The sequence below is a fragment of the Cygnus olor genome, chromosome 14 (genome assembly GCF_009769625.2).
Source record: "Cygnus olor isolate bCygOlo1 chromosome 14, bCygOlo1.pri.v2, whole genome shotgun sequence".
Lineage (NCBI taxonomy): Eukaryota > Metazoa > Chordata > Aves > Anseriformes > Anatidae > Cygnus > Cygnus olor.
In genome coordinates, this window is record NC_049182.1 from 2,001,919 (window position 1) to 2,012,968 (window position 11,050).

At 43.4% G+C, this 11,050-nt stretch overlaps 1 long non-coding RNA gene across 1 annotated transcript; it reads right to left on the reverse strand.

Moving 5' to 3' along the window:
- Positions 1–8,226: 8,226 nt before the first annotated feature.
- Positions 8,227–10,691, reverse strand: LOC121078157. The gene is made up of 2 exons (XR_005824467.1): positions 10,581–10,691; positions 8,227–8,536 (listed from the first exon to the last, which is right to left on the reverse strand). It is a non-coding gene; the product is annotated as an uncharacterized LOC121078157 (long non-coding RNA).
- Between the last annotated feature and the right edge of the window lie 359 nt (positions 10,692–11,050).

Genomic DNA, 11,050 nt, shown 5'->3' on the forward strand with positions numbered 1-11,050 from the left:
GCGTGCGTCCTCACAGCCCAGCCGGAGCAGTGGCATTCCTCTCGAATATCATTTTATTAAATATTAACTTGTAGAATCTAAACACAGCGCACACACCTTTTAAGTACTTCCCATAGCCATGGATACTCAAACAATTTGAAAAACAGGTATTACCTAATTCTTCTCAATAAAGTCAGCTCACAGGGGATGTGGGAAACACCTCGTGTCAGCCGGACAGATGCTGAGGAACAGCAACCAAGGTTGCCAGAGAAGTGTTTGCATTTGTATTGTCCAGAATGTGGTTAGATTTGGGTGACACCACTTGCTTAGTCAAAAATAAACCATGCAGTAGTTTAAGCCATCGGGTCAAAATGCCAAGGGAGGAGCAGGTGGGGGCGCAAACCTCGGCCTCCTCCAGTCTGGGGCTGCTGCAGGGGTCCGGAGGCCCCTGGGGGTCTGTCCCCATCCCCATCCCCATCCCACAGGGTGGCTTTGCCCTGGCTCCAAGAGCACTTGGGTGATGCTGAGCCCAGGGGATGTGGCTGGGGATGGTGTGACAGAGAAATAGGGTGAGAGGGAAAGGAAGGGGCATCCACAGAGCCCTCCTCACACACTGATAAAAAATAGGTTCCTAAAGAATGTACTTAAATACATCAACATCACAATAAATATATCAAAATATCCGCAAATTATAAATAAATAAATAAATAAATAGAAAAGCAAACAAACAAGTTTTTCCTTATGGACCAACACAACGTCAGTTAAACTATTAGGACTATATAAAATATTTAAGTCGTGTTTAAAATACTTCAGTCTTTTAACTGAGCAACGTTTCATCATTAGAGAGAACGTCTGCTCTCATGTCATTTATATATATAAAAATATATAAATATACATACAATGTATACCTCTGTCTATAAACATTCCATAGGCATATTCCTGAGAATAAGTTAATAATAGAATCACATTTTCATTTGCAGTAGAGTTATGGTTCTTCATTTCTTCTTGGGTTTGGTGTAGTCCTTCTGGTCCGGCTCATTTTAAATTTTCCCGTTGAGGTGTAGCAAGAAATCTTCAAATGTTTTCATGAATTTATGTCTTAATACTTTTGCAGTCTTACATTTTTCATTGCGATCCTTAAAAATAAAAATAAAATAAGAGCACAATTTAGTAACTCGAATAGGAGTATCACATTTAACTCTGTGCTGTTTGATACATCCATTTCTTTCAAACGCTCACAGAGTGCATTTCGGGGGCTCAGGGAACCAGCCCCTGGAGCTCAGAGCCCCACTACATCGTGCAGGTGACAGCTGATCGGGCACCTGCTAAGGATGTCCCGAGCTGCCGCAGTTACTATTCACATCTGGTTGTTTTTCATATCATTATCTTTCATTCAATTAAGATTATAGAGGTGAAAATAGTGACATATGCTTCCTTAGGGGAGAGTGCTTTAAGGAAGAAAGCAGACATCTTTATACCCTTCTTCTTAATTATCAGATGAGATTCCCAGCGCCTACTGCAGCCAAAGCAGTGCCCGTCCCAGAAGCTGCGTCCCCCAGGGGTGCTCTTACTGGGAGCCATAACTGAATGCTCTGCTGTTGAGTAGCACTAAGCCAAACTTACTTCGGAGAAGATTTTGCACTCGTAAAGTCTGGACAGTTGGGTGATGGTATTTTGGTTCTTCGTCTCATTTTCTTTCAAGGACACCATGAATACATTCAGGCTGTCGTGCACGCATTTCTGCATTTGAAAGAATTGCACATGGTTATCTTCAACAGCTGTGTGATATGTCAGTACCACATACGTAACACATCATATCCCGGGGATTTAGATACCCAAGAGAAATACTAACCTACCAAAATTAAAAGCTGCATTTTCAAACACAACCCCTTATTTTCTACTCAGCAATTTAATGGACACCAAACTTAGAAAACCACAGTAAAAGCTATAACTTTTGTTTGAAAAACGTGTTAAAGAAAAAAATGTAATAGTAATAATAATAATAATAAAAAAAAACACGCTGCCTTCAGCAGGAGCTGCAGGTGCCACTGCAACCTGGACACGTAAAACCTGCAAGTGTCCAACAGGGTGAATATGCCTCAGGGGAAAGTAAAGGAAAGTCAACCCTGAGTTAGGAACGTATTTCTTGCTATCATATCTCCTTGAAAATTAAATGGAATTGTCTAAATGAAATACAAATAATTATTGCTACTGGTCAGTATTTTAAACTTTTCTCCCTGAAAGCCAGAGGGATGCTCTTTGCCTCCTGTTAAATTAAATTAGGAGGTGGGCTCCTTCCTCACACTTGTGCTGCTCATCTCCTCTGTAAAAAGCTCCTTCTTTCCATGAGACTGCAGGAGAACACAGCTCAGTGAATTAATGGGTCTGTATGGGATACAGAGCAAATAGTAACTTCGAACTAAGATGATGGGTTCAGAGCCCAGAGGAGCCCAGTGCCCACTGCGAGCCATCTGAAGGATAGTAACAGGGGCAGCAGCTTTCTGTAAGCTCTTGCAGCCACTTTGCATTTCCCTGGATTTCTCGAGCAATCTCGGTGCTATCACAGTTGTGAAGTGGAAAAGAAACTTGGGGATTTTAGACAATAATTTTAAATAGAAGAGATGTATGCAGGTTCTTACCTTAGGATCCGTAGGTCCAACAGACAAATCCTGACCAAGAGAAAATGAAATTAGCAACTTTCAAACAAATCTTGGAATAGAAAGCAGCCAGGTGCAAGCCACCAGGTGTAACTTACTGTTATTTCTATCTCTGTTCCATTCTTCACAATATTGAGAAGTTCTTTGATGATGGATCCACTGGAGCAGTGGTCCGGCTGCGAGGGTCCTGCGGTGCTGGTGGACCTGGTTGTCGGCATCGGTGCAGAGCTGCAGAGCACCCCCAGAGTCAGCAGAGCCACGAGCTGGGCCAGCATTGCGAAGTCAGTTCTGCACTTCGGCTTGGTGAACTGTGTGTGGCTCTGCCCTTGGCTTCCCTTATATACACAGTGCTGGCTGGAGGAAATGATTAATATCTCACCACAAACATGCTCATGCTAAAGGGGAGGCGGGGAAGATTTACCTGAAGAATGGAATCTGCTGGTTATTCAAATGATTAAGTCTGCGTACTTTCTATATCAGGAGCAATCTTGGTGTAGAAATCTGTATCTGAGCCCCTTCTGTACTTCCAAGGTGAGCTGTACAACAACTCTAATGTAGATAAAGTAGATATTTGTATACTGGTGTGAAGTTAGTAGAGGATCTGCTCACAGATCGCAGATAGACATGTATACACACAAGTGCAGGTGGTGGAGAACTAAATCTCATGCTAAATCTTCAGCACTTTTAGAAGTTTGAAGGTGACGTAAAGAAAATACACAGATTCTCCCAGAAAACTGGGGTTATAGTGCTCAACCCTGCAATGTTTATATTTTTTACGATTTCTCTTAAAACTACCACAACTATTCAGTGCAGTTTCTACAGGGAATTCTGTGAACGAAGTCTGGAATATATTAGCAACTCGAAGCATTTTCAAAATCGGGAGTATAAATTCAGCTTGACTCTGCATCAGGCTGCCCATCAGCCAGAGGTACCAAGGTTCTTAGGGTTCTTAGGAAAGGCACCACAGCATCAGGGCAGGTTTCACGGCTGGCTGAGCTGACATAGCAACCGAGAAAGTCTGCGTAAGTAAAGGTTGTTACCTGATACTAAAATCCCAGCTCCTTCTGACACGTGCGATCCTACCATCCAGATCCCGCTGCCAGGACCGAGTGCCCCCTTCAGTCAGGCAGGCAGGGAGCTTTTCCCCGAAACTGCAGGGAAAGCGGCAAGCAGATCCCATTAAATATGGGTAGAGCTGCCAACGCACCGGACAAGCTAATTGTGAATCTCAAAGGGAGAAACTTGATAAACAATGATTCAGAAGCCTTCTGGACTGTGAGTACAAAACAACCGTCTTTTGTAAGAACAGCTGTCCCCTAGGTCGACTTTAAAGGAAGATCTGCCATGGGCGCAGCAGTCCTGGCAAGGACCTGATCTGGTCCTGGGCTCCGTGGGACAATGGGCAGCAAGCAGTAGTTGTCCACGTGTCACTGAAGGTCTGGAAATGCAGTCTCTGTATCAGTGTTATCAGGATATTTTTTACTTCCTGGGCTGTTGAAAATGTGCTTGCAGGTGCTGGGTGAGGTTATGGACTTCTCCTGGGAAGGCAACGCAGTCCTGTGATGTTTTCCCTGTCCTGAGCTCACATCCAGAGCAAGAAGCAGGAGTACACACTCTGACATCCACTTTCTTTAGGACGTACTTTGCTCTTTCATCTGGTACTGCTAATTAAAATCATGATGAGTGCAAGAGCCAGAGCAGAGTCCTAGAGCAGGGGTTGCGCAGAGACTTGCAAGCTGATGGGGAATTGTTGCATATCTGCTGTTTTGAGAACTTACGTATATAGATGCCTAATATTGCAGTTTCACTTATTTTCCCCTGGTTTGCTAATGAGAGTATGATGTAGTCTTGAGCAACAATTTCAATATTTTATTTCTACTAACCAAAGGAAAATCCAAAGAGTGCACTGTTTTTCTCAAACATTATAATTTGACATGATCTGCTTTGCCCTTTTTTTGTTATTACCCTCCAGAAACTGAAAGAGGTTTTAAAATCAGCTTGTCCCATGGACAAGCTGTGGTGTTATTCCGGATGGACCATAGGGAAGGGGATCTTTGGGGTGAGCAATGCTTGCTTCTTAGCCTATGTGTGGGTACTTTGTCGACCTGCAGGTCAGTTAACTGAATGCTCCCTTTTGGTGTAGCTCCTGTGTTACCTGGTACGTTCAAGTCACACGTAAATTTTGCATTTTTCAGTTTCTAAGATGTACTTTGTTAACATCATTAAATAAATTTATCTCCTGAGATGTCAACCCTGCTGTAACAATCTGCTTTTCTCCCTTTGTAGCATGAAAAAAATTACACCAGGACAAGCACTTTGTAGGCAACACTGGGACATTGCACAGCCTTTAAAAATGTAAAATTAGAAGGAAAAGGAGAGAGCATGTCTCCTAGGGTAGCACATTATCAAATCACAATGTCAGTACACTTTCTTCCATCCACCTCAGAATTCCATCATATCTATAGGGTTTCAACTAAGGGGTAGTTTCCAGCAATGAGCAATGGATTCCTCATAATTTTATTAATATTTTGGCCTCGACAATTCCTTCCACATTCCTGCCATAAACAATGACACTCCTCTGGTAATTCCCCAGTTTTTTAGTGCAGCTGTCAGGGTCATGAATATTTCAGGATTTTTTTTGGTGTTCTGGACATTTTTTCAGGCAGAGGCAGTGGCTCCTGTGTGCAGGCAAGGGCTGAGGGCTGGCTGAAAGCTTGGGTAGGATAAAGAGATCATGCAGAGGTAAATGAATTGTTTGGGAAGAAAACCAGCAGGTGTAAAATGTATTGGTAAAATACATAAAATGCATCAAGTGATTTACAGCAGGCCAGCATAAAACAGTTACTCACACTGTCCTGCAATCAAGACACTTGCTGGAAAAAAACATAAACCAGTGTTAAACTCTGGGGTTAAAATCTGAGATAAATACCAGGACTATGAGTTTGATGATTACTTTATTGGACTCAATCTAGATTGTTAGAGTAAGCAAATAGCTGCGATGAAGAGGTTATGGAAAAGCAGTGTCGCCGTCTGGTGTCACCATCATCATTATGAAGGAAGTGCTTCATCAGGAAAAGGCTTTTGCATTACAGGAGTGAGACACTTAGGTTTCCAGGGAAATGAAGGACAGAATAAATCTCTGTCATGGCTTACTTCTGTGCAGCCTGCTGATATGTCCCAGAGGGGGCATGTGCACATTTACAAAATGTAAAACATGAAACAAACAAACAAAACGCACACAAGAACACAACAGGCAAGCATTGCTGATATTTGCAATCCTTTGGTGCTGCTTGGCCATTACGTACTTGTTCTTTTGATCATTTGCTTCGGTAAGTGTCACACCTCATGCCTTATTGCTCTGCAAGCTCCTTGCCATTCTCCTGTCCCCATCCTATGTTTACCTTTGTCCACTCCCAGGAATATCCACAGTTCTCCGGGTTTTCCAGGTTTGTTGGCAACCAGCCGCTGTCATTGCAGAGAGCCTTAGGAACTAAAATAAGGAATTGCACCACCTCTCGCAGACCAAGCTATCTTATCTAAATATTTTTTTTCCTACAAAAGACAAAGACAACTAGTGTATTTTCTTGACCAAATCTCCTACGTACATCCTGGTTTACAGAATCTTTGCTCCAAATTCTGCAATAGATGAGTAAGAACAGCTGTGTGTTGGTGGTAAAGGAAGAGCCTCAAAAAACATAACCCAGTTACAGAGGGCTACATGGGCAACATATAGATTATCACCTACAAATAAATCTGATAGGTTGTCTTATGAGATGTGTAGTATTTGTAGTTAAAGCCTTTAACTTCAAATAGCAATAATGTTTTGTAAAATAGTGAGCATCCGACCACAGTACGAACTTTTGCTATGTATGAAGCTACAGATTCCTTACAAAATAATGTACCAGTCTGTTCTATGAAACCTGCAAAAAAAAATCCTTTCTAGGAAATAACAAACCTGTGGCAAACTTTTGGTATTGACCTATATTGGGGACTGGTGCAGAGGAGGATTTATGCACAGTCATCGTTGGCCATGACGTCAGTACCTGCGCTTTTTCTGCGTGCTCAGCCAGAGGTGCCTGCAGATGGGGAGAACATTCAATGGACTGCGGCAGCACAGGCTGGGGATGGTGCGGGGGCACCAGTGGGTGCAGGGGGCCAGCACCCACTGCAGCCTGGGGAGGGGGGTGCAGCGGGACTGGGACTGTCACTTTGTGCCACAAACCACAACTGATGAGCAAAGTCAGAAGGGCTTTTCCGGTCCTGCAGTGGTGCCAGATGACATGGGGGAAGGAAGGATGGCCTCTCTTCTGACTCCAAACTGAATTTCATGCTTACAAGATGAAATTAATTTCTCTGAAATTAGCATATTGAACGAGTTCCATGCTATCAATATAGCATGAGCAGAGTATATACTGAAGAAAACCCTAATGTTTCAGTACACAACCCAAGTCCCAAGTGGGCCCTCCCCACAGCTGTCATCATTCTCCATGACAAGCAATCATGTAGGAAGGTGTTTGCTTTCCTCCATGGTGATGGTGTGACCGGAAACTAGATAACAAAACAGATGAATTAAGGGGTAATGTCGTACTGCACCCACTGCAGCACAGATCTTCTGAGAGATTGAATTACCCTGACATTCAGCATCCCATCAAGGTGAGCTGAAGCTTTAATTGGCTTTTTGGGTGCTGCCTTTCTGGAGTGACCTTCTGCAAGAGGGTAGATTTCTCCCATGCTCAGTAATCTCAGTTCTATTGCTCTTCTTCCAATGACTTTTTTCAAAATGTACATATTTTGCACATTTTGCAAATAGCAAATGTATGTTTTCTCCTGGAACTGTCAAGACTTGCTATTGGGTGATCTCGATTAAATAATCCTGTTAATTATATTTGACCAACCAAACTCCCGAGGGAATAAAAGAGTACCAGAAATATCCATGTTGGAAAACTGATTTATGTTACACAGATTTTGTTCCCAGTCTTCTGTGGAAGGTTTACAGAGGCCTTGTCATAAAAACCACAGGTGCGGGTAGCAAGTGCTTTCCTGTACCCTCAGCAAAATCTTTGCGAGGTCTGGTCTGTGTATTGCTATGCTTTGATGAGTGCTTTAACAATCGGTTCTGGTGGGTCCCCAGATTCCCATCTCTGAAGTGGGCCTTTGAACGGGCCCTTCCGAGCCATGTGGCAGCCTCCAGGCTGCGGCGGCTGCAAGGCCGCGGGCCGAGCCAGCCTCCCGCTGGGCCGCAGCCTCTCGCGCTTCTGCGCTGGCCATCAGACCATCAGATGGTTTGGGGCGAGGGTAGGCACATTTATTCAGCGCCTAAAAATACAAAACACAGCCTCAGGTGTGGTAGATGGGTTGGTGTGGGTCTCCCAAAGCCCAGAGGAGGTTTTCAACATTTTGAAAGTAGCTGTATGCAGGAGGTACAGTGAGCGCTTCTGTTTATAAATACTTTTCGTGACATGAGTTTGAGATGGCTGCATTGGCACTACCTGCATGCAAGGCATTTCCAATAGAACTGGGGAAAAATATAAGCCCCTCATCATGATAAGCCCCCAAACACAAATCAGTGAAGCTCCATGAGCTAGATCTGGCAGACAAGACTGATTTCACTGCAGCAAGTTGTCTGGGCAAAAACGTTGGGATATTTTACGTAATAAATGTGAAAGAACCCAAACTGATGATGAGAGTCTGATGATCATCAGACCAGTGTCAACAATTTTTTTCAAAGTCCATCTTGATGTTGAAGGAAGAAGCCTCAGGCATACCAGGACTCAAGTGGCAGTGAGAAGGGAATGGACACTCCTCGTTCCCAGCGGTGGTGAGCCAATGATTCTGAGCTGATACCAGGAGGCAGCTGGTGGTTTCTGTTTCCAAGGAAGGATGCCGCCTATGCACAGTAACTGCAAAGAGAATGGAAATTCATTTTTTTCTTCTACAAAACTAAGAAAGAAACTATTGTCATAAATCCAAATTTGATGATTTGATCCTTGCTGCCAAGGGTTTTACCTATGCATCTTTCACAATTTCATAACAGTCTGGGATACAGCTGATCTGGTAACTGATTAAACAAATATTACCTTTTCCTGTTGTCTGTGTAATGAATCCTTTACTGGATGACCACTTTTTATACATTATTGCTAATAAGAACTAAGTTAAACACTTAAAAACAAGGAAATGCTAAAATGAAGTTAGCTTTTGCAGCCCTGAATTGGTCTCATTATATCAGGCTTTCTAACTTTCTTCAGTTCTACTTCATACAATTTTTCCCATGAAAGGTTTGTTCGGCCTCATGTTTGCTCAGGCTGGACTTATTGGCCTGCAGCAATTGTCCTGTTTTAGCATTTTCTAACTTTTAAGTGGTTGCTTTGCAACCTTAATAATCCTTTTAGGCAGCTTTTCCCTATCTAATTTTGAGGATTTTATCAAGTAAAACAGAAATCCCAGGCACAAAACCTTGCTGAGTCACAGTTCACTCTACGGTTAGGAACTGGGTGAACTGCACTATATAAGGTCATAGAGACTTCAAACAAAAGGTCGTTTTTATGTTTTCAGTCTTACTAAGCAACTTTTTTTTTTTTCCTTAGGCCTATTTTTAGAAACAACTACCTTGTGTGACATCTTTAAGATAACCACTCAGTCAAGGCGGAAAATTTCAGCCTGGAGGTTACATGTTGGTAAATCTACCAGCAAAGAAGTAACAGGCAGCGCATGAGGCTCACCGAAAAAGGGGAAAGGTGCATCTTTTGAAATTGTGTTATGAGAGATCTTCACACATGCTAAAACTGGTGGGATTCAGTACCTTGGAAAAAATGCCTCTGGTTGTGTGGGAGCTGGTGACATGCACCTAGCATGTAGGCTGATATGTCCCCATCCCTCCTGGGGCATCTGCTGCTCTTGGGCATGATGCAGGTGCACAGCTGCACACAAACCGGCCAAGTTTGGCACACGTTGCAGAAAAGGGCAGGGTATGGGAGTTTAGTCCTTAAAATAAATGATATCTTTAATGTGTTATTTTTTGTTATTTTATTGTTATTTTTGGATATAGTTCTAGGCTAAATTATGAAAGAAATATCACTTTTCAAGCTATATCACATATGTTTCTTACTTTTTATCCATCTTTTTCATGGAAATCTCTGGCAAAATCGAAATAACTTTCTGGAACACAAATCCTATAAGGAGCGGCTGAGGGAACTGGGGTTGTTTAGTCTGGAGAAGAGGAGGCTCAGAGGAGACCTTATTGCTCTTTACAACTACCTGAAAGGAAGTTGTGGGGAGCTGTGGGTCAGCCTCTTCTCACAGATAACTAGTGATAGGACTAGAGAGAATGGCCTCAAGTTGCACCAGGGGAGGTTTAGGTTGGAAATTACGAGATGTTTCTTCTCAGAAAGAGCAGTCAGGCATTGGGACGGGTTGCCCAGAGAGGTGGTGGCGTCACCGTCCCTGGGGGTGTTCAAGGAAAGGTTGGATGTGGTGCTTGGGGACATGGTTTAGTGGGTGACATTGGTGGTAGGGGGTGGTTGGAGCAGATGATCTAGGAGGTCTTTTCCAACCTTAGTTATTCTATGATTCTGTGATTTTATGATTCTTCTCACTTACAGGTAGCCTCCAGAGAACGACAAACATCTTCTGACCTGTATTTCCCTGGTTTTATTTAAATTAAGGTAACTTAGCTACTATTTCCAGCTTTGTGAACAGGTCAGTATGCAATGAGAGTCCCATTTCCTTTAATATTTTCCCTTTTCTGACTGCTAGGAAATAGAAGTCACATTTGTCTAATTCAGGCAGCTAACTGAAAAGCAGCATGAGTTATACGGGGTAAATCATCATGGTTCCACTACTGCTTTGTTTTGTAGTTGTCAAAACCATGAGTGAAACCAAAAACAGAAGTCGCTGTGAGGCAGCAAAACCCAATCTCATCCCCCGGGTCACGTTTCGCCGTCCCACCTGGAGCGAGGCTGCGGTGGCTGCACTCCGGCTGCTGTGCGGCTGCGGGCAGAACCCTCTCGGGCAGGAGTTTCTCCACGATCGGCGATGCCTCACCAAGAAAAACACTGGGAGTCAGACGTTAGAGAACCCTGAATGAAGTTTGTGGAGCAAAGCGTCTCAAATTGTTCCCTGGATCCACAGTAGCTGCAAGATCCTTCCTGTGAGTTTAATCACATCCTGACATACCCATATCAGCTGAGAGCAACGTCACTGTTTAGAGTTGCTGTGCTATTTTTAAGCAATGAAGGGACAATTTGTCTGTCACACACTTCAAACAACATTTTTTCTCTGTGACTCTGATATTGTTTGTCCCACCGAGCCATGGAGACGGTCGCACACAGCCTGTGCCTGTGGCAGAGCGCTGGAGAGTCCACGCTGTGTGGCAGCACCCCGCAGCTGCCAGCGGGCTGATGGCAACGGCACAGTGC